General features: G+C 45.1%; 1 long non-coding RNA gene across 1 annotated transcript; it reads right to left on the reverse strand.

Annotated features, from left to right (window-relative positions):
- Positions 1-2829: 2829 nt before the first annotated feature.
- On the reverse strand, positions 2830-17098 carry LOC310759285. Its single transcript, XR_014546299.1, has 4 exons — positions 16979-17098; positions 16159-16229; positions 6278-6423; positions 2830-3039 (listed from the first exon to the last, which is right to left on the reverse strand). It is a non-coding gene; the product is annotated as an uncharacterized lncRNA (long non-coding RNA).
- Between the last annotated feature and the right edge of the window lie 7318 nt (positions 17099-24416).

Here is a 24416-nt window from a genome sequence, read left to right on the forward strand (position 1 = left end):
AATGGTGGCCTTTTAGGCTATATGTTGAGTTTGGGGAGTGGGGAGGGAAGAGCGGGAGGTGGATGGAAAGAGCAACTCTTGGTGACCCCGTGTGTCAATCCGCTGCTTGAACCTGGTGGGAGAGCATTTTGGGTACGGAGAAGAGAAGAGAAAGTTTTGGCTGCTAATGAATGTGAATGCTAATGAATGTAATGGAGTGGTCTCAGTTCCAAAACAAGCATCTAAGCCATACGCAGAGTAGATTCATTGAAATCAGTGAAGTGAAATTAGCCATAATTAACTCCAACCCATTTATTTCAGTGGTCTGCTCTGACGGTATCTTAGTCGGATTCAGCCCCAAGCCTGCACATCTAACAGGGCGTAACACCAGGGTTTTGATCTCGACTTTGCCTTGGGTACATATTTAGGGCAATACCTCTGTTAGATCAATCAAAATACCACAAAATAGTGCGCAAGCTTTCCAAATGTTCATCAAGTTAGACGGTGAAAAGAACCATGACAGGTGAGGAGGTCTCTGTCGCCTTGCAGATGTTATGAGACTCCAACTCCCAGCAGCCCTTCCCAGTAGGGCCTGCAGTCAGGGATGATAGGAGTTGTAGTGTGACAACATCTGAAGAGCTACATGTTCTCCATCCTTGGCATATAGACAGTAAGGAGCAAGATGGGCCCGTAGTCTAACTCAGTATCTTCATAACCCTCAAAGTATGTTAGACGGAGAGACAGTCACTATTCTAAGGTCAACCATTGAGCTTTGTGACTGAACCCGAGTCTCCACAGACTTAGTTCAAGACACTAACCAGCACACTAAACCGGCCTCCAGACATTTACAGACCGGTCCTTCCTCCTGTATTGCTAAAACTGTTGGAAGTGTTGGGATACAACTCACCTTGTCTTACGGCTGGTGGGGTTTGCATGGGGAGAAAGTCGACAGAGAGAGGAACCTCCAAGCTTCCTAGACTGTCTTTCTAATCTAACTTAATTTGTGCTGATATTTCCTAGACGGTCAGACTGCTATTCTTAGGGTTGCTGACCACCACGACCCCTTGTCTCTCCCTCTCGCTTCTGAAGCTGAAAGGAGAGGAGACATCTTCCTTTTGTTTGTCTCTCCTGAAGAAATCAAAGACGAAGCAGGGCTCCTTTGCATCTCCGACTAGGTTAGCTTAGGCAGGAACTCCTTACTAGCCAATATCTGCATTCTATAAGAAACGAAGCTTTCTTATTTTCCACCCTTGAAGTCTCACTGTTATTGCTCCCCAGACTGGGCCCTTGCAAAGCTGGCCAAATACATTCCTCCACCTAATGGAAAATACAAGGAACTACCCCACCCCCGTTTCTTTACTAGGCGGTGCGTTGAAACTCTCTGCGTCTTGGCCAAGGTGAAGTCCAGGGCAGCTGCCTGCTGAGATTCAGTTGGCTGCTTGGGGAAACCTTAGTCGGACGTTATCTACCCTGTTCCTAAACACATTGCTTGAATGTGGAAAGTTTGCGAAGCTGCCTTGAACAGCTCCGATGTGATCCATCAGAAAAGGCCAACGACCCTAACCTATCCTACCTGATGAAGTAAGTAAGCAAGCCCTGCGGCGATGAATGGACATCATTTCCCGACCAAAGAAGCGAAGGGATCCGTTAAAACTCTCAAACCAGCCTTGTCGTTGCCTTCTGCTTGATGTGGACTGCAAACTCCTAACACTATCCGACCAAAGTTGAGTCCTCTTCGAATAGATCCTCCTATTGATTTAAAGCGAAGAGATTAGGCTGCATCCCAATACACACCCGGGAGTAACCCCACTGATCTCCTTGATTTCCTTCTGAGTAGACGTGAGGACTGTAAACCACGCATTTAACTCTCCCATTTGCCTTTAGCCCTTGGCTAAAGTGTTTCTAGCACTGGGGTGTAAGCGAACCCTTTTGGTACCCATATCCTAAAAGTGTGACTCGGAAGTTATTCCCAAGGTGTTGTTTGCTACTTATCCGTTACATTGCAATTTGTTTTAGCATCATAGGTTATATATATTGGGCCGCTGTATTTTTAAATGACCACAATGGCCGTTGGAGCCATAGGGACGGGGCGAGCTAGATGTTTGGATAAATGTGTGCATATCACATTTTCTCTATCGCTGCCTCTCAGTGTCTGGAAAAAACTGCACCTGCTTTATTTCTACCTGTCACGTATGTGCAGGAGCCCTGGAAGGGGCGGGGGGAGTGGGATTCCTCGTGTTGCGTTGTGCCCAGCATTTACTGCAGGCTAGCTAGTAGCCTGCCTCTGCAGGACTAGCGTGCTCTCTGGTAAGTCCAGATGGAGGAATGGGGTTAGTAGCTGCTATGAAGAAAGGCGTCGTGTATTGAGGGCGCCAAGGGAGAAGGCAGATCGCTTCCGCTCGAGCGCAGTTGACACTGAAGTATTTGCATTCTGCCAGGGCTGCAACGTTTGCTTGATTAACAGCGCAGGCCTAACCGTGTCGGCTCAAAGAAGGGTCTGTTGAATTCAGTGGGGCTTACTCCCAGGTAATTGGGGTTAGACTGTCGACTTTCTGAATATAAAACGGATAAGGTGGTCCCCGTGAACCGTGGTGCTGCCTGGTGATGATGATAGAGGCTTCTAAAAACTGCCAGCGCAGTATTAGAATAGACACACCCCATTTTTCTATCACACGTCTTCTACAAGATGGCGCACGCGTCTTATGAGTACTCATGTCATTATTACTAATATTATTTTAAATATTTTCTGATAATATATATTCCATTCCCTTAATCCCAGACACACATGCAAGGTTCATTAAAAGCAATGATCTTGGTCCGTGAGAAAGAATAAGAAATAACCTCGCAAAATTCATAGCTAGAAAGTATCTTTATTAGGACTAACCAAAATGCCACCAAATCGTGGCGAGCATTTTCAGGGCTAAGGTTGCAGCCCTGATGCTTTTCTGGGAGTAAGCCCCAGTGACCTCAGCTGGACTGGTTCCTGCATAGACTTGCAGGACTGCACTCTTAAGAGCTGGGAGTACATCCCACTGACGTGAAAATCGCAGCCTTCTTTCCCTAGGAGGAAAGTAAATGGAAATAAGAAATCACAACGGAGAGGCGATTTGCTGTGAATTCCTTTTCTCGATGTTCTGCGAACTCGGACACCATATTGAGTGGTTTGAGGATTATATCTTAAAACAGGAGGGTGACACGCACCCCTTAACCGCCGCCCTATGGTGTTGCATTCCAAGTTCCCATCAGCCTCAGCTAGCATGGGCAATGAATGGTCAAGCATAATGGGAGCTGGGAGTCCAGAAACATATCGAAGTCCATAGGTTCCCCAGCCCTGCCTTATCAGTGATGATTATTTTTATTGACACTCTCAAGGTTTCAGGAAAGTCATTCTCAAAATTTATATTGTCAAGAGTCTCTCCTGGAGGAGAGTGCCACTGGCTGGGTGTGGATAGTGGTCCTGATGCAAGTTGGGTTTTTGTGCGTGAGAGCAAGAGAACCGACACGGCTGAATGTTCTATTTACAAGAAGGCGCAATATTCACAAAGTGGAACAGGAGGCGGCTGTTTCTGTGCCAAGGTGTTTCGTGAAAACAGAACAATGCCTTGGTGAGCTTTGAGCAGGAGGTGATCACTGAAGACGAAGAGAGGAGTGCTGCCTTGGAAGGAGCCTAGCAGGTCAATCCCACCTTCTTCCAAGAAACTGATTTCATCCTCGCCCTGTTTTATTCTCCTGTTTTATCCTCACAACATTCCTGTGAGGTAGGCTAATATGAGAAACAGCGACTGGCTCCGGGATCAGATAATGAGCTTTTTAAAAAAAGCAGAAGGTGGGCTTGTCTCCCAGCTCGCCAGCAAGGTCAGCCCCCTCGCCGTTGCGCCACACTATCAAGGGAGAAAGAATGCAACTTATGGAAATGTTCTGTATCATATTGCGGAACCCTTAAGGAAGCACGGTTGCAAAGTTGAGATGAAATCCGTCGGCTTTCGCCATGGATGTCAAAAGCGCTTTGCCTCTTCCCTTACACCCAGAGACCAGAGCAGGCTGTTCCATTGGTGCCTAATTGCAACCCACCACACCAGTCTCGTTGGCTTGCCTGCCCTTTTCTCTGGCATGCTTCCCTCATTTAATTAACGCAAGAGCCCTTCTCTCTCTCTCCGTTTCTTTTTCCTTAGGACAGCTCAGGACTCCTAAAGCCTCAATCCCACAAGACTCGTGGGGAGGGAAGAAGGATGCCGAAGGTGCCTGGCGCTGAGGACGATGCAGAGAGCGAAGAGACCAAGTCAAAGGTGCTCGCCTGCGCCGCTTGGGATGGAGCGAGAAGCGTCTCCCTCTCCAGTCCCGGTGCCTCCCGCTTTCCAAACCTGCTTTAACTCGATTAGGAAATTAAAGGCACTTCTAAGCGCATTTTCCCTGCCTCAGTGGCTCCCCCCACCATTCCTCTGTCTCTCTATAAAGTTCTGCTCTGTTTAATGATAATTCATCGCGCAAGGCGTTTTGTGCGTCTTGCGCTCCCCAGAGAGTGTGTGTTTGTGTGTGTGATTTTCCACTCAGGTAAACTTGGCGAACCTTGAAAGGACCCGACGTCTTGCCTTTTGAATACATTGAGTAGGAAAGATGGAAAGAAGTGGCCTATGGAAACACCAAGAGAAGTTTCCGTCTCAGACAAATGCTGCCGAGAGAGATGAAGTAATCAGAAAACCTAGCAAAGGAGAAAGTGGTGGGGGAGAGGGAGGAGAAAGGAAAAGATTGAATTAATTAGCCTTAAAGAGCTCATGCTTGATGGAAAATCAACAACGATCTGAGTTTCCTTGGGTCATTTGCATGCGTTTCAGAACTATGCTATCGTCTTCATCCTGGCTTCCATTTTCTAGAGAAATTTTCAGTGGCATCAGTATCAAGAAGAAGACCTATTTTTTACCTTTTGCCCCACGATTCTATTTACCCCAAAGTGGTGCAGTTCAGACTGCTGTCCTATGCCCACTTACCAGCAACAGGCCCCATCAGGAGTCACAGTTCAATCATACCAGAATATATTTACAAATATATTTTCAAAGATGTAGATATATATGCCTTCATTTGGTGTGTATCACATTTCATTAAAAACACACTTCACACCCCTAAAAGAATCCTGAGAACTGTAGTTTACTCTGTACAGAGCTACAATTGCCAGCCTTTAGCAATATACAGTTCCCAAGATTCTTTGGGGGGAGGGAATGCTTTAAATGTATGGTGTATGCACAGCCTTGGTGCAATTCTATACACACTTACCTAGGTGTAAGTTCTACTGAACACAACTGGGCTTACTTCTGAGTAGACATGCATAAAGGTAAAGGGGACCCCTGGCCATTAGGTCCAGTCGTGGCTGACTCTGGGGTTGCGGCGGCGCTCATCTCACTTTATTGGCCAAGGGAGCTTCCGGGTCATGAGGCCAGCATGGCTAAGCCGCTTCTGGCGAACCAGAGCAGCACACGGAAACGCCGTTTACCTACCCGCCGGAGTGGTACCTATTAATCTACTTGCACTTTTGACGTGCTTTTGAACTGCTAGGTTGGCAGGAGCAGGGACCGAGGAACAGGAGCTCACCCCAGCGTGGGGATTCGAACCACAGACCTTCTGATCGGCAAGTCTCAGGCTCTGTGGTTTAACCCACAGCGCCACCCACATCCCTAGGAACACGCTGAAAGCATTTTGATATTTCCTGAGTCAGAAGGTCCCAAGAGCCTTTTCCTGTTTTGTGCAACTCCTCCTGCTCTTGAAGAGTTCAGAGCCACAGGGTGGAATCAGTGCCAGTTTTTTCATCCTGTTGCACTCAGTGTCTGATGCTCCAAGGCATTTTTTTTTACATCTCAGACTCACCCAACATGTGGTTTTATGAAGGAGTAAAGTCCGCATGTGCTGTTGCTGACTACAAAACTCGGGACAAATAGAAATAATAGAATGGAAGAGGAGGCAGAAAGAAAATAAATAGATTAGATGAATAAATGGGGAACTGTGAGATGCTGTTCTGGTGTTCCTTTGGCAGCAGCCCATGATGGAGATGCATTGAGGATTAAATCTGTAAATTACATTCTAAACCTTCCGTACCATGTGTGTGAGAGAAATATGAGAGTAAACAGGCTGTGAAGCCCTTTTAGCAGAGTAAAAACACAAGCACTTTTGCAGCTTACTAGATGCTAGGAATTAGGCAATTACACCTCTTATTCCTGCTTATTTGTGGTTGGCTGACCTTTCCCCTCTTTGTCCCTATTCCTAAGAATCAACCACATGCTTTAGTGTTAAAAATAAAAAGTTTACTTACATTTCAATGCAGGCAGCAAATATATCAAAGTAGTATGCAGGCAAAAATACTTCTTAGTTATAAAATACAAATTTGCAAAATGTAGCTTGGGCAGAGTTCAAGGATGTACAACTGCTCACATTGTTGGCTTCAAAGGAAGAGAGAGACTGAGGCAAGAAGGAAGGAGAAAATATTAAACTCCTCAGTCCTATTTCCTGCTACAGGAAGAAAGGGATATGACATCACACAGACCTGTCTTCTTTAGGAATACAGGAACTCTGAAACTTAACCCCTTCGTATGCTTATTTAGCAAGCATAATTGTAATTTTGATTGCAGATCTCCCACAGCCCAAAGGGGAGAAAAGGGAGCTAATGAATCAAGGTGTAGAGACACTTCTGTAGAGAAACGTGAATGGTGGTGTTTGGAGTTTAATGCTCAGAAGAAGTAAAATTAATACAAAACCCCACACACTTTACCCTGGGTACAATCACACTGATACTCTAAGTTTGCAAAATAAGAAAGCTATGTTTATTACTGGAATTACATAGTTGATTGGGGTGGGGAATCCCTACTTCTCTCTAACATTTGTAGGCAAAACTATGAGGATCAATTTTCCATGGGTGAAACCATTAGGCCAAAATGAGATAAAAGGGGTGGGTGGGGGAGAGATTTTTTTAAAAAGTGCTAATAAGACTGTAGCCAGGAAGCCATGTTTTTGAAATATCTTTCTGTCTATCTATTGTATTCCATGAGCAAAGCTCCCTGCATGTAAAACATTTATGTATTTTACACTTACATTCTGCTGAGGCAGCATACAAGACTCTCCACCCTCCCCAAATTCACCGTCACAACAACCCTGTGAGTAGGCTGGACTGAAAATGAGTGATTACCCTGGGGATAGGTTTTGATAATCTACTTTAAAACATGCAGGAAGAATTTTCATTGGTAGCGCATTAAAAAATGCAGCCCCACTCTTGCAACCTGAGGGGTGCAGCACAGCATTCTACCACCTTTCTACTTAAGGTAGCCCACCTCCAATTACTCAGAGAAAAAAGGGGTGTGCTTTCACATCTGCCTCACTGGCCAGAAGTTGCCCATAAGGCAGCCGCACTAGACCCAGCTTTGTTCAGAAGATAAACATGCCAAATGAGGAGATTAGATTCTTGCTTGAGTTAGTTGCATGTTGGGGCTATATGGTGAGTGCCAGTAATTTTGATATTTATGTGAAATGAGGGCCAACGCAGCCAGCAACTTGATTTGCCCCTCCTGGCAAAATAGAGTCAATAATGACAGCTTCAGGTGTCCTGTGATGAAAATGCAGAAATTCTTCCACTGGCAAGTCATCTCGGGAGACAGATTGGGCTCATTATTTCCAGAATATGCATAATCAGCCCATTGCTTTATACACAAAGGGAGGGGATCTGGTTTCTCGGGCTCTGCAGCAAGATCCTGGGAATGTTACGCAGCGGGGCGGGGATCCTTCTGAGTTCAACAGGGCTTAACTCTAACGGCAAGTGTGCATGCCACTGCCCGATCCTATGCATGTTTTTACTCAGTAGGAATTCTCACTGAGTTCAATGAATTCTACTCCCAAGTATATAATGATTGGAACGCTGGATACATTTTCAGAATAAGAATATAAATGGGGGTTGTGTGTGTGACTTATTGACCTTACATTCTTTAAGGAACTCAATGTGACATACATGGTCCCTCCCATGTAATCACCACAACAACCCTGTGAGGTCAGTTAAGCCAAGAGGCAGTGATTGGCCCAAGGTCACTCACTGAGCTTCATGGCCAAATGGGGAATCAAACCCTGGTCTCCCAAGTTCTATTCCGACACTCTAACCACTACACCACACTGGGCAGTGGTTACTGTTTTACACTTATGAAATCTGAATCATAACATAATTGTTATGATTGTTAAGACTGAATACTTGGATGATACCTTACTGAAGCAGATTACCAAACATTCAAAAAGGAGAGAAATAGTAACTGTGGGGGACTTCAACTTCCCCAATATCTGTTGGAACTCAAACTCTGCCCAGAGTGTAAGGTCTGACAAACTCCACCATTGCATTGCTGACAATTTCATTTCCCAGAAGGTGGAAGAACAAACAAGGGGACCATCTATCTTGGACCTGGTCCTCACCAATAGGGAGGAATTGATTGATGAAGTGGAAGCGCTTGGAAACTTGGGAGGAAGTGATCATGTTCTCCTGGGTTTCAGGATACAGAGGCAAGGGGAAACCGAGTGTAGTTGGACATGCATTCTGAATTTTGAAAAGCTGAAGGAGCTACTGTGTGTGATCCCATGGTCAGAAATACTCAATGATAAGGGAGTCCAAGAAAGATAGCAGTTTCTAAAAGGAGAAATATTGAAGGCCCAAATGCAGCAGACAATACCAACAAGAAAGAAAAGTGGGGAGCATCTAAGGAAATTGGTGTGGCTGCATAAGGAGTTTACAGATGAGCTGAGAATTAAGAAGGGCATGTATAAAGAAACGGAAGAAAGGGGAAATCACAAAGGAGGAGTATACATGAATAGCCAACAGTTGCAGGGGGAAAGTCAAGCCGGTTAAAGCTTAGAATAAGCTCAGGCTTGCAAGAGAGGTTAAAAATAATAAAAAAGGTTTCTTCGGCTATGTCCAAAGTAAGAGGAAGAACAAGCAAGTGGGGAACATGGAGAAATGCTATTGGGTGACAGAGAAAAGGTGGAACTACTCAACACCTACTTTGCCTCTGTCTTCAGTGATGCCCAACCTGGTGATAACAGAGTAAATGATGTAAGGAGGGAGTTGCAGCCCAATATAGGAAAAGAGGTAGTAAGAGAACACCTAACTACTTTAAATGTATTCAAATCTCCAGGGCTTGATGAGCTACATCCAAGGGTACTAAAAGAATTTGCGGATGTAATTTCAGAGCCTTTGTCTATTATCTTTGAGAATTATTGGAGAACAGGTGAGGTCCCTACAGACTGGAGGCGGCAAATGTTGTCCCCATTGGGGGCCAAGGAAGACCCAGGTAACTACCGACTGGTGGCAAGTGGAAAGATGTGTGGTTTTCATTTTAGAAAAGTCTCACGAAAAGCAAGCAACTGCTAAGAGAGAGGCGAATCCTATTGCAGCCCAGAATTGCACGGCGTTATCCAAAGCCGGGAAGTCTAAAACGACTTACGCTAAAACCTCGGGGAGTCTTACTATTAGGCAGAAGGAAGCGTACTTCTCAGGGAGCTATGAAAGAGCAGCCGATTATCAGCCACCGTGTTACTAAATTATGGGAAGTAACATTAAATAGAAGCAAAAAAAGCTATCCACTCCGTGTTCATAATCAGTACAAAATATTTCTAATCGCCTTCTTTGTATTCGAGTCAGATTTTTTAAAATGTGCATTCGTGTGGAATAGTGTGATGCTAAACCTTAAAAAGGTACATCGAGTTCAACATCCTGGATCCCAGATACCTGTGGGAAACCGCAAGCAGCGGCCGTCTCCCGCTGTTGTCCCCCAGTGACTAGTATTCTCTGTACGTCTGACACAGCCAGCCACTGATAGCCTTACCCGCCACCATAGTTTGCTGAACCCTTAAAATAAATTAGCAGCGCAATGCTCTTTATCTGTCTGCTCTGAAATAAGTCCCATTAAGTTCAGTGGCACTCACTCTCGGATATACTCTAAACCGCCCTGTAATTCTGTAATTTTCAAATGAAGAGCGGTTTAGAAATTTAATAAATAAGAATAAAACAATAAGCGTGCGCAGGAATCTTCAGCAGCAGCGCTAAAGCGGCCCATCAGTCAACAAGCTCTCTCTCTCTCTCTCTCTCTCTCTCTCTCTCTCTCTCTCTCTCTCTCTCCATGGCTAGCCCAGCTTTATCAAGTCCCTTTTAAAAAGGCAGGATTCAGAGGAGGCTTCCGTTTGTCAACATCATTCATTTCAGATCATCATACGGAAAAGAGGGTTTTTGGGTTTTTTTGTTTTCAAATCCACACCGTCCTTCTCTCCTCTCCTCCCTAAACTGTTTAACCAGGAGGGAATGTTTAACTAAGTGTAAGGAACAGTTTCTGACTGGCTGTGTGCGTGTGTGCAAAACTTGGATTTGTTCTCGGCAGATATCTGGCCAGACAGAAGAGGATGCAAACCCAGTTTACAGCATTATGCGCCCTCATTAAAATAAAGAAAGTGCGCCTCTCGCGCAAAACCCTCTCCTCCTCCTCCGCCTCCTCCTCCTCCTTCTTCTCCCTGGCAAAGTCGGCCTCGTTCTCCATTTAGATGATTACCAGCCAGCCAGCAGCCGAGCAGGCCTCCCCTCTCCCTGGTGCTTTCGCATCGTCGTTCCAGCAGCAGCTACCATCTCGCTCCCTCCTCCTCCTCCTTTCCTTCCACGCGAAGAGGCTGCTCTCTTGTAAAGCAACCGAGGCGAATTCGCAGCGAATGGGGGGGGGGGGGGGGAGGTCAGATCGTGATCCGTCTGACTTTCTCTCAACCAGCGCTGCTTCTTCTTCCTCGGGCTTTGATGGGAAGAAGAGACAGAGAGAGGCTCCTTTTCACAGGCGGAGTGGGAAGGAGGGAGGCAAGACAAATCGCCCTTAAGGTCCAAGGAGGAGAAGTCACGATTCAAGCGCACCATAGTAAAATACAACATTTCGATTCGATTTTCAGAGCGCTTTGTGGAGTTATACCCGCCAACACTGTCAGCGCAATCCAATGTAGGTTGACTCTGAAAAAAATCCCACTGGGATTAATCAGTGGGATTTATGAACCATCTGGTGGTTATACAGTTTACTCGTGTGTGTAGAATCATTAAGCTGGCCAGAAGCATACAAGGAGGAATGGTTGTACTGGGAATAAAGGGCTTCCGAAACGAAGCCCCTGAAGACAGATTCTTCACTTGGACCACTACCTACATAAGTGCTGGCCTCATTATTAACATTTATTTATATAGCACCATCAATGCACAAGACGGCTGTACACAATCAAAATAAGAATTCTACCCCAAAGGGCGTACAATCTACTACAACAAAAAGAAGCATTACAATAAAAAGCAATCGTTTACTGTGGGGTTTGCAGCCAAATCACAAATGCGAGTTTTGCTAGACAAGCACAGGGCTGGTACACGGAAAGCTCCTAAACTTCCTAGAGAGGACCCTCTGTGTGTGGTCACTTCCTCGGCCACCTCTGGGCCGGAAGTCTGTAACCAACGAGATCCTTTACACTTCCTTCCACCTGTTTTTTCACCATGCTTCCAAACTTTTCAGACTTTTGTCTGAGGGATGCAAACACATGCAGTCTATTTTGAAGCCAAATTTATATTTTAAAACCGAGAGGTTTTCTTACTTGGATTGTATTTGCTGCCTGCATTGAAATTTAAATAAACATTTTATGTTTATCTTACAAAAAATGTGTGGGTCAGTTTCTGCAATGGGGGTGAAGAGGGGGAAATCAGCAAACCAGAAATAAAAGGGGTAAATATGTGTAACTGCCTAATTCCTAAGCTTTAGTAAGCTGTAAAATGCATGTGTTTTACTCTGCTAAAATATTTCACAGTCCTCTTACTTTTTGTATTTCTCCAACATATTTGTGGGAGGTTTAAATTTTAATCTACAGATTTAAACCTCAAACCTTCTCCTACATTTACAGTGGACAATTCGCATACTTAGCATCTCAGGGAACCATTGGAAAACAAAACAAAATATTGTGCTATATAATTTATTTACACATTTTTTCTCAGATGTGAAAGTCATTTTCACTATTAAAGACATGATATAGCCAAGGTTTAGTACGTCTGATGGAAATTATTTCAGTGGGAGATATTTAAGCATGCATTTCTTCAACTTTCTCATTGAAATCACTGGGGCTCAAAGTATTTCTATTTGAGTGGATTGTGAATGCACATGAAGCTCCCTTATACTGAGCCACAACCACTGAGCCATCTAGCTCAGTACTGTCTACATCAGGGACATCCAACTCCCAAGAAACTGCGATCTACTCGCAGTTTTTTATTCTGAAGAATAAAAAACTGGCAGTGATCTACCCCTTTTTTGGGGGGGAGGGGGTTCAGGTTCGCGACTGTCCTGTTGGACACCCCTGGTCTACACTGACTGGTAATAGCTCTCCAGGTTTTTGTCTAACCTCACCTCAAGATGTCAGGCATTGAACTAGGGACCTTCTGCATGCAAAGCAGATGTTCTACAACTGCTCTCATTTTCATCCTTTTTAAATGAATTAGATTCATGAGTATATTCATGTTTTACAGAATGATCTTGTGTTGACATAGTGCTGGTAGCATTTCACCCCGTTTTAGTAGTTTCCGTTCTTCATTTGGAAAATACAAAGAATCACTTCAGCAATGTGCTTTTTGCCATCTTCTGCCAGCCATTATGGAGCAGAACAGGGTGTTGGGGTATGTGTGAGTGTCAGTAGTGACTAACAGGGCAAGTGCATGTTCAAGGATTAAAAGAAGAGAGCTTGAGGCATGGAATAAGGTCAAGAAAGGGTTTCTAGATAATGGCAGCCTCATAGAAGCCACAAAGCAAGCAATTAGACCAGCATCTTCAGTTGAGCTAATAGGGCAAGAGAGTGTGAAAGGAAATAGAAATTGACGCAGGAATGTTCCATACTAGAAAGGACTTAGTAGGCAAGAAGAGAGAACCTGAACAGAATATAGTAGAAATAAAGATAACGTGTTTAAATATTTTTTAAAAAGATTTCACAGTGGTTGCAATTTGCAGTTTGATGTAATGAATATGTAAATTTGAATTTTATCTGGTCCCATGGCAGTGACTGGGGAAAATCCAGTTGTAGTTCCCATATGAGATGGGTTATGAACTGGACAGTTTTTCAGCAGGGCTTTGGAAAGCTTGAAGAATGTCCGAGTACTGATCAAGATGTTCCTAGGACCTTCTACATAGTGGAGGAGCTGCATGTTCCCTTTACTCCACCACACAGGTGACATAACAGATGTGAACATAAGAAGAACATAAGAAAGCCCTGCAGGATCAAATCAGGCCAAAGGCCCATCTAGTCAAGCATTCTGCTGTCTCAGTGGCCAACAGTGGCTTTTGTGTTGAGATTCGGCTTGTGGGCTTCGCATAGGCGTCTGGTTGGCCTGAAAACAGTATGCTGGACTAGATGAACTATTGGCCTGATTCAACAGGCTCTTATTATATTTACTAACTGGAGAAAGCAGTATGTCTACTCAAAACCTTTGCAGATGCAAACAGCATTGAAAGCAGCATTGTGTGTATAACCAAACTGATACCATCATGAGCACAAATCATCATGAGGATACAATAAAAAGAACGCATGGAGGGGCCCAATAATTGGGCTTGACACCATTTTATGCATATTGGGGTCCCTGTATATGCCTTTGTTATCCGAAAACTTGAATTGTGAAGCCCACTCCCAAATATCTCTATCCTTCCTGTGCCAGCAGGAACCTACACATCTAGAGGCAAAACTATGGTAGGAGCTGGCTAAGTTATAGATCTAGTCATGGGAGGGAAAAGGATGTGCTAAAGTGAGCAGATTTGAAGGAGAACAGCAACTTTAAGAGTTGTAAGGGGGAAAGGGAAATAGGAAGCTGCCAATGACTAAGTCAGGCCATTTTAGTCCATCTCAACTCAATATTGTCTGCTAGACTCAGAAGCTTGCTTTCTGTGTTGTGACATTTTGGTTGGCCATAATAGAGGGACTTTTTGTTTTTTCCAGGTGCCAATTTGACTCTTAGCCCTCCATGCTAATGTAACCTACCTCTTCATCTGCTTAGCTTATTTGGTGGGTTTCTCTCTGAGGAAAATTTGTTCATTTGGCATGCAGAGGATTGGTGAATAGCACCTCAACAGATGATGTCATCATATTTGTAGAGAAATTAGTGGTATATGTGCCCACCCCTCCTCCAGTACACCACTGCACCCTTACAACATGGATAGCCAATGTGATGCCTCCAGATATTATTGGACTCCAATGCCCTCCAACCCCAGACAACGTGGTCAACTGATTTATCTATCCTTAGTAGACTTATTTCTGGTTTATTGTAATTGAATATGAATTATTGTGTTTATTATTACTACTAGATTTATATGTTGCTTATATGCTATAATGGCTTTTAAGTGGCTTACAAGCATAAAAGCAAGTATAAAATCCATACATAATTAAAACAATTCCACAAATTAATTCTATAAATCCATTAAATGCCCATATTTAAAATATACAATAAACTATGCCAATTAAAAGTATGACAATTAAACAGTTAGAAAGCAATTAATAGTTGGATCAAGAAGTTCAAGTTCATGGAAATGCTTGCCTAAACAAGACTTGGCAGAATGCAAGTATGCATGCAGCCTCTCATATTTCAGAAGGAAGGGCATTCCACAACAGTGCTGCCAATGGTATCAAATTGTATGGGAAATGGCCTTGCTAGAAAAAAACTAACTAGTAAACTGAAACTGACACGGGGACAAATAGAAGAGGACACCTTCACCCCAATATGGCTCCCCTTTATCACATACATAGCCGAACAAGACAACGACAAGAACCAGTGAAAAAGCCTACCTCTAAGTAACCACAAGCCAATAAACATCAGGCCTTGGGAAAACTAGACAAGCCACATTTGCTAATCTGGATGCCCTTACTTGGCAGTGGAAGGGGAAATATTTTTTCAGGAAACTTGACTGAGTGGCTAATAAACAGCCAGTGCAGATTCCTTAGCATTGTGATATGTGATATCCTTTAGTGTAATATGTGGGGCCCTGGGACACTTAATTTCCCATTGACCAGGTGAATAAGTAAGTTTTTATCTGACCAGTAGTGAGAACAGTAGTGAGAAGGATAACCATATTTTCCCAGGGAGTGAGTTCCAGAGGTCTAGATGCCACCACTGAGAAGAGCCTTTTCTTGTGTAATCACACCATGAGCCACTTCTAGTAGTGGAGCCGAGAGCATTTTCCTTTTGGGTAGACAGACAGACAGACAGACAGACAGACAGACAGAGTAATGCTAATGACAGGGATGCCTTGTTTATAGTAACCTGTAAGCTGCCCTGGGAGCCTTTATTAAATTTTAGGGCTATTTTTAAAAGTAAAAAGAAAATCCCATTAAAATTATGAATTTATCTGGGTTTGTTACTCAGTTCACATTCAATCATGGACCTCAATAGCTGCAATATGATGTTCATATTTAAACATCACCTGATATGATATGATGTTCATGTTTCCCAGACACCTGTACTTTGCATTTTTATATGTACAGTTAAAATTACCTTAGGTGTAAACACCTAAAAAACACAAAGGGTGAAGCAGTCAGTGTGGCAGGCTCAAGGACAGGGAGCAAGCTTTGATTTAGAACTCTTGATGTTTACATGGCTGAAATTCCCTTATTGCAGGAACAAGTCTATCAGCTTCTGACCCAAGAAGCATGTGTGCGCCATCCTAGCCCCTTCTGGCAGCATGTTTGGTTCAGTGGCCATGCAGCTATTATCTCTCCACCCACAGCTGCACTAGCTCCCTCTCCAAGATGGATAAAACCCAGAGACTGGAAGCAAATGCTCCAGCAAGCAGAGTTCACTGAAGAAGCATTTTGACACAGAATTTACTGGCGTGCCATTGAAAACTGGCTGCCACCAAACTCTGACCTCTTTCCCGACAGCCATTCAACCCACAAGCATACAGAAAATGAAATCACAGGGCTTGGGGGTTAACCCTGTAGGGAGACTGCAAGGTCTTTGGGCTTGAACCAAAACATTTTGCATTACCTTTGTGGTCAATGACAAGAATGACATCTGCCACTATGAATGCTGAAGAGATCCGCAATGGGGAGACATGAGAATCATCCTGCTCCTATCAAAATGTGGTGTCTAATGCAGAGGTTGTTATTATTATATTTTAATATGAATTTAAAAAAACTTACCAGAAGATGCTTTTCTCTCATTAGACTATTTATGTTACAATATGTAATTGCAGGGATTGAATTCTGTGTTTCTGTAAACAGCAATAGAAGCATCAGCGTGCTGTGGTGTTTGCAGAATAATGGTGCTGGACTTGAAATAACACATAGACTGAGCCACCATAAATGATTTTCAGAGAAATATGTCACATGTTCAAACTTCATTTTGTGCTGCTTCTACTTCTGTTCGTCTGCAATTTCCTCTAGCTAAAGGCCTTTATTTTCTTTGGACACACATTCAATGTATGATGTGCTATCTTAAACTTTTATAAACACCTAGTTTCATGCACGGCCTGTTTTCAGGCAACTCTCACTGCATCATACATTTTGTAGTCTTAAAGCTTCCACCTTTACAATTCTATGATTCTATGACTCATATCACAGGCCCAATCCAGTTCAGTACTGGCTACATGGACTGGCAGCAGCTGCCCAGGATTTCAGACAAGGGCTTCTCCCAGCTCTACCTGGAGATGCTGGGGACTGAACCTGGGACCTTCTGCATGCCAAGCAGGTGCCCTCCCACAGAGCTAAAGCCTTTTTCTCACCATGCTTATTACCCACCACCCCTTTTGCAACAGTAATTATGGCTGTTTTGAAGAAGGATTTTGGTGACATTATTTTGGCCACCATCTCATCAGGGCCTAATTAGGTCACCTAATTTGGTGTGTGCTATTTTTTAAATCACCTTTCTCTCCCCCCCACCCCCTCCCCACCTTTCTTCTTAGAAGCTGTCAGGAACATTTGCTGGTCTGGCAAGTTCCACAGTGGGGAGAGAGGCCTGTACCTTCTTCTCCCTCTTGGCAGGGCCCGTCTCTTTCATGCCCTCCGCTCCTCTGGGCCAGCCCCGCCGAAGCAGCGTTCTCTCTCTCTCCAGGAGGAGCGTCCAGGCGGGTGGAAGGCCGAGCACAATGGAACCTGAGAATTTCTGTCACTCTCCGCATATGGCCCGAAGTGCTTTAATCCCAATTAGGGGCGGCTGACACACGGTCCTATTCATCCCCCTCAGCTCTTGAATACATTTGCCTAGAAATGAACTTCGCCCATAGAGGCGCCGCTAAATGTGCCCAACAGCAAGGAAAATCGAATTGAGGCCTGCGCTCAATTGGAAGGCGAGGGCGGGAGAAAAGGTATGAATTTATAAGGTACACCGAAACATTGCGATTCAGCCACAAGTCGGGTGACTTTTCTTTGCACCCTGTCAACCGAAAGAGCCGGGAGATAAGTGGGCTGAGGGGGGCGGGGGCGAAGGGAGGAGGAGGACGGACGAGAAAAAAGGCGACTTTTTCCACAGACTTTGAATAAGCCAGGATAGGCCTTTCCCCCCTTTTGAAAGTGGCTGATTGTGCGCGCCTTGAAATACGCTCGCCTCCCTCCAGGCATTCCAGCGGGGCGGCCCAGCCTTGAGCGCGTCCATTTCACAGAGCGGGGGGGGGGGCAGAGGCGGGCTGCAACCAAGGGAGATATTTTATTTTTAAAAATAATAATGGCGTTTTCCACAGGCCCCCAAGGCGCATCGAGACTCTGACTCTCTGTTTCTCATTTTGTCTCTCTGGGAGTTGCCAAGGCAGGGCTCTCGACAGTCCAGGCCGCGATCGTGTCATCTGCCGGGGTTCCCATAGAAGCCTAATTACTATTCAAAAGCTGCTCCAATATCCCACCCGCATCTTGTCTGCCCCGCACAGCTGGTTGGGGGCCTCGGAGGTTCGCCTCCCCTCGCCCAGCCACCAAGCGAGACCCGGTCGCTTTACACAATCGGCTGCCTTTTTTTCTTTTTTCTTCCGTCCAACAAGATCTCGATTCTCGGGCCTCTTTTCTCATTTTGGAAAATAAATAAATGAATGAATTAGGAGTACTGTAAATGAAAGGAAGCCACCAACTCGAAAGGAGAGAGAAGCACTGTTAACAAAGCGGGGCTTAATTGGATTTGTCGGCTTCTTCTTGGGCAGAGCAGAGGGGCAGCAGTGAAGCTGGAGGGTGGGCTGGTCCAGGCAGAGTTCAGAATGACACTTCCAGGATTTAGGAAACACATCCCCCCATCCTCCAAAAGAACATATATTTGAAATGAACGGCAGATCTTGGCACTGGTCACAGTGTGTTACTTTGCTGACTTCAGAATTTGGTAAGCCAGCCCTGTTGCATTTTGGAAGCCCTTATGCGAAGTGAGGCCCTGGACGTCTCCCCTAAAGTCGCCCTTTGATGGCGCCACTGGAGCTCAGAGCCGCCCGTGGAATCCTGAGGCGGCTAAGTGCCCTGTAACACTTAAGGCTGCAGGTGTGTGTAGGTGACACTGTGGAATCCACTCCCTAAAACAGAGCAAACAAAGAAATTCAAAAACCCAACAACCCCACTGTATCAGGAAGAGTAGTGCTAGGGCGAGCTTAGTAATTTTCTGCTTGCATAGGGTTTTGTTTTGACATACAGGAGCCCCCAAAGAGGTGAGTCCCTCACTTGCAGGATGATAAGGCTCCCTCCGTTCTACCACTTCCAGACTCTTCTGCTCTGCTGCATGTCCAGATCAGCCTTGGGGCATGCAAATAAACAAGAGCGCTCCTAAGCATACACAGAGTGCATGTCTCTTGACACTGATTAGCCACAGTCCTCTTCTGTATCTCTGGGGACAGGGATTTCAGGGAGACCAGGGCACCTCCTCTATTCAAGATGTTAGCCACAGAATGCATGCCCCATAGCCAGGGGTAGGGAAAGTTTTTGAGCCAGAAGACCATATTCACAATGGGCAAGATTCTGAGGGACACATGTCAGTGGTGGGCAGGGCCAGAGGCAAACTAGGGCAGATGTTTCAACACCCACCCGTACATCTCTCTATCCTTCATCTAGGCAAGCAAGAGGCCTTCTGTTAGTTGGAAGGTCACATTTCAACCAGGCAATAGGGAACATAGAGAACAGCCTTATACAGTGGTACCTTGGATTACATACACTTCAGGTTACATACGCTTCAGGTTACAGACTCCGCTAACCCAGAAATATTACCTTGGGTTAAGAACTTTGCTTCAGGATGAGAACAGAAATCGTGCAGTGGCGGCGCAGCATCAGCAGGAGGCCCCTGCTAAAGTGGTCTTCAGGTTAAGAACAGTTTCAGGTTAAGAACAGACCTCCAGAATGAATTAAGTTCTTAATCCGAGGTACCACTGTACAGTGTCAGACCATTGTTCCACCTCTCTGGCAAGGACTCTCGGGTTGGAGTGGCTGGGAATTGAATACAGGACCTTCTTAATGCAAAGCAGATGCTCTATCACTGAGCTACAGACTTTCCCTAGGGAGGGCATAGAGCAGGGCGGGGGCCTATGAGAGGTGTGGCCTGGGAAGGGCCCAGGGGTCAGATCTGAAGGGGCAAATTTGACCCTAAGCTTCTGCTTCCCCACTCAGCCCCTGCCCTTAACCTAAAACACACCTACTATATCTGAAACAGAATATGTTTACAAGGTCAGATGGCATGACTTTTAGGCTTTCTTCTCTGCGGCCTAAGACTTAGCATTAGGGAGGTTTAAATGAATTACTGGGTTGCATAGTGGTTAGACAGACTAGGTCAGACAGACTAGGACCTTGAAGATGAGAGTTCAAATCCCAACACAGCTATGAAACTCATTTAGGCCAATCACTGTCTCTGAGCCTAACCTACCTCACAGGGTTGTTGTGATGATAAAAAGTAGAGGTGAAAGAACTATGTATGTCACCTTGAGTTCCCTGGAGGAAAGGTAGGATAGAAATGTAATAAAACAAAACAAACAAAATTGTCTTAAAACTTGTTTTCAGGGGGCCCCTGCTGCCGCAAGTGAGTTAACAGAGACGTGTCCTGAGCATGTGTTGAGTGCCTTCCTCTTATAAAGTAACTGCAACAGGCCACACTTATCTAAGATGAGAGGCAGAGAGCCTAGTATTCATGTAGGCTTCAAACCCAGCATTATCTCATTTTAAAAAATTCACAACTGTAAGAAGAGATAGGACAAAAAGAAAGAAAAAAGCTATTGAAAGCTTTATAGGTTTTAAACGGTCTCCACTAAATAGTTGTCCTAGTGAAAGCTTCTTTTCATCTTACCTCTATTTAAGAATATAATTCAAGGCAACAATCCTCAGACTGTTTACGAAGAGTCAAGTGTCGCTAGTCAAAAGCAAATTACACGGTTGCTATCCTGGGAGAGAGTTCTCTCTGTCTCTCTTTTAACCCAGGGGTGGGTAGCTATATTCTCTCAAGGCCATTCCCCACTAAAAGCAATATATATTTAATTTACACAGCCATGAGGAACAGAAACTTATTTTTGATTGAAAAATAAAATCTGGCATTGAGTGGATTCTCTCCTGAAAGAATCGTGTCAAGGCTGATCTTGTATATGAAAATGCCGGCTTAGAAGGGAATACACATAAACTTGCAGTGGATAAACTGATTAGGGGTTAACTGAATTTACTCTGGTAAAAAGTGGTGGCTATTTTGTGTGTGTGTAAATTGTAAATTGACTTGTAAATTGACTCCGATCAGATGCCATGCGGAATGCTCTTTAGCCCTTACACCATTTATTCTCACCGGCCATAACAATCCAATTGACTTTACTCGGATTGTGGGGAGGAGAATGAGCGGGTGCGGGGAATAAATGGACTGGAAAGACGAAGATGCTGCAAGATTCCAGGGAGCTGATTTTGGCTGAAACACACCTTTCTTTGAGCAGGAACGAGGTCCTGCCTTGGGGAGAGAAAATAGGCTGCTCCGTTTGCACTGGGAGAATCTGGGCCACTGAATGAACTTGCAGCATTTCTTTCTTTCTCTTTCTTTCGTTCCCCCAACGTTTTTTTGTTTTGTTTTGTTTTGTTCAAGCATCCACTGTGTTTCTTTCCCCACAGCATAATGGAGCTGGCCCTGTATACAGGCATTCATGCTGGTTTGAATGTAATGTTGAACCTTCTCAGTGCTGGAGCGGTTTGATGGTTTGAATGGAGCTCCCTGGTGGGACATTGCTAGGCGCAACTGTGCCTCTTTGGACGCCTGTTGTTCCTTAACATTCATGCCTCATTATGGGGCAACCTGTTCAAGCCAAGAGAGAGCCAGTCCTGAGCCAAAGCCTTCCCTCGGGGGCGTTGGCAGTTCAGAGAGAGAGAGAGAGAGCGAGGGAGGGAGAGATTGAGGGAGAGGGCTAAGAAGGAGGGGGGGGGGTAAAAATCTCTTTTGGTCGCTGGGCAAAAGTGGTTTCCCCCTTTTAACTGGTCTTTCCAGCGGCCCAGTTGAAGTGTCTCAAAAGGGACTAGTGGAATGTTTTGACTCTCAACATTGTCTCGGAATAAAGCTAGAAGCATGTAATTAATGTGTCCTTTTAATAAGGGACAATAAAGCCGTTCAAGCTATTTAATTTCATTTAATTTTCCATCCCATTTGCTTCCAAGGCTCCTTTTACCCATTTTTTTTTTTAAACCCAGCCTTTCATGGCGTGGCTTGCTTCAGTGGGCACGTTAGATCGATTTCAGCCTGCCTTTTTAGGGACTGGGGGGGAAGGAGATAGACAAAAATCAAAGCAAACGTGTCTCCTTCCCTTTTTTGGGGAGGGGAGGGAGACCAGTTATTGTAACTAAAAGAAGCTTCCAGGCAACTGAGCCACAGGAACGGAACAAAATAAATATAATAAAATAAAGCCAACGTGCGGGGCCGCTGCCATCCTTTCCAGGGGTTGGGAGACGAGGTGTAACTTGGATGTACATGCGGATATAGAAAGAAATGGTTTTTTTCCCTCGCAACTGACCAGCTGTGGGTTGCTTTCCCTCGGAGGATTCGCGTGGCGCTCGCGACTCCAGCCGGCCGTGGCGAGGCTGCCCCACTAGAGCAGAAGGGCGCTTCTTCCTTTCCCCTTTGACGCCTCCGACCAGTGCCCTGGCGGCCGGCGGGCGGGTCAGGAAGGGTATATTTCAACCGGTTGTCACCCCGAAGCCGGCAGGCCAGAGGTTAGACGGACTAGTCCTTGGCTTGAATTTATTGCTCTCCGCTTTTTGTTTCGCCCTTTGCTTCCTATTCAGGATGCGGACCGCAGGGGTCATCTTCAGTCTTCAGTCCCGGCCACCGCCCCCCTCAGAAGCCGCTGCAACAGCCCAAACGATCCCTTCTCGAGAAAGCACCGATCCAATTTCACCTGACCCAGGAAAGAAAGGATTTCTGAACTCGGGTCGGTACTAAGGCCGTTTTTAGCCGCGTTCCCCCAATCCCCAGCTCTCCCCTCACCCAACATCACCGTTTGTCGTTCCCAGTAATTTAGAATCTCAAACTCATACTTGCTAGAAAAAATATATATATTCGATTTGAAATTGGCTTTCCAGTCTGCAGCATCGGCGACTTGCGTAAGTGACACATCTCCAGCCAGATGCTGCGATCGCAAGCGCGCTTACCTGGGAGTAAGCCCCATTGAACTCAATCGGATCTCCTTCTAACTGGTCGTATATAGAATTGCGCTGGAAGGCTTCACTCCGCAAACACATTTACTAGGGAGAAAGACCCATGGGACAACGTGGAACTTACTACCGAGTCAACATGAATGGGCTTGTACTCTGTGAAAGGCACTTTTGACAGTCCATAACATCTGAGACTCTTCATCTCAGGGTCGCGTGCTCGAGTTCCAGGTTGGGCAAAATATTCCTGCTCTGTAGGGAGCTGGACTAGATGATCCTCGTGGTCCCCTCCAACTCTACAATTCTATGATTTCCGAAAACTGGATTTGTCAATACTACTTAAGTCCTATTCAATGGAGGGCGAGTGACATGGATTTTGGGTTGTAAAGCAGTAGTCCTTCCTTGGAAGCATCTCCATCCCAGAAGGACAGCCGTGTCATTCCCGGGGCATCAAGGAATCTTGTAGCTGCACCTTCCAACACATCACGCAATGTTATTCTGACATAATTTTTAGCGCCCAGTTCCTGAAATGCCTTTAGGTTTTCCAGCCCACTAAATGCAAGTCAAACAGGGGTGGCTAGCTTGTGGCTCGCCAGATGTTGTTGGACACCGACTCCTATGCCTTGGAAAGCATTAGCATTTACTTCAATCACTAGGGTCTGCTTCAATGTAAATTTATTGGTGCCAGACCAATTTCGTCTTCTGGTCATTTGCTCCGACTTCATTGAGATATCTAGGTAGCTGTTGGCGGAGCAACCTGATCCCGTGGGCGTTTCCTCAGAAATAAGCCCAAATGAGCTCAATGGAGCTTGCTGCCAAGTGAGCACCGATAGGATTGTGGCTGTCGTGTGTGCCTTCAACCCCACATTTTAGAGCAGGGGTGGGGAACCTGTGGCCCTCCAGATGTTGGGTTCTGACATCCACTAGCCACAGCCTGCAGAGCCAACGACCAGGGGTGATGGGGCATTGTAGTCCAGCAATATCTGAAGGGCTACAGATAGGCAACCGGGACTACAACTTCCATACACCCCCGACTGTTGACCATGCTGTCTGGGGATGATGAGGGCTGGAATCCATTGGTAGCGTTGGTTACCCTTGGTGTAGAGGCACAGCATCCGTAGGAAAATCCCTGAGGATCTTTTACTGGGGATCTCACCACATTGCATGAAAGGAAGTATTCTTGAAATTCAGATATAAACCTAAGCAGAACTCAACTCTTCCTTATACGGCCCCCGAAGTTGCACCTCTACACCATTTGGCTAGGAGTAAGCTCCATTAAACTTAATGGAGCTTACTTCTGAGTCAGGGTATAGGATTGTGTTGTAAATTACTTACACTTCACAACGCCTCTGTGAGTTTCTACAAGGAAACCTTTCTTGATTTTTACCTTGGGCAAACTACCATGCGTTTCTGTTACGTAAATGCGAGGAAATATTTTTGATGTAAATATAGGACAAACGAGTGGATTTGCATGAAAGTCAGCTTCAGCTTCCGAGTGCTAGGCGGAGATGAATGAAAGCTACGGAGCTGAATAGAACCTGCACAAATGAAGTGTCACGTTAATGTTTTCATTAACTGCAGAGAGTTAGAGCCAGGCTTAGACAGCAGTTGGGAGCACACTTCCTAGCAAGACTCGTCGAACTTAGTGTAACTGACTTCCAAGTAAACATGCAGAGGATCGCGTTGTTAAAGTTGTCCGATCCATAAAGAGTTTCAGGAAGCAGCAGCACATGAGCTGATTAAATTCTGGTCGGGTGACATTCTGATGAAATCAATAGATAGTTGAAGTTTATCCATATTTACTCGAAAGTAGATTCCACTGAATTCATCTGACTTACTCCCAG

The sequence above is a fragment of the Podarcis filfolensis genome (genome assembly GCF_964270895.1).
Source record: "Podarcis filfolensis genome assembly, chromosome: 3".
Lineage (NCBI taxonomy): Eukaryota > Metazoa > Chordata > Lepidosauria > Squamata > Lacertidae > Podarcis > Podarcis filfolensis.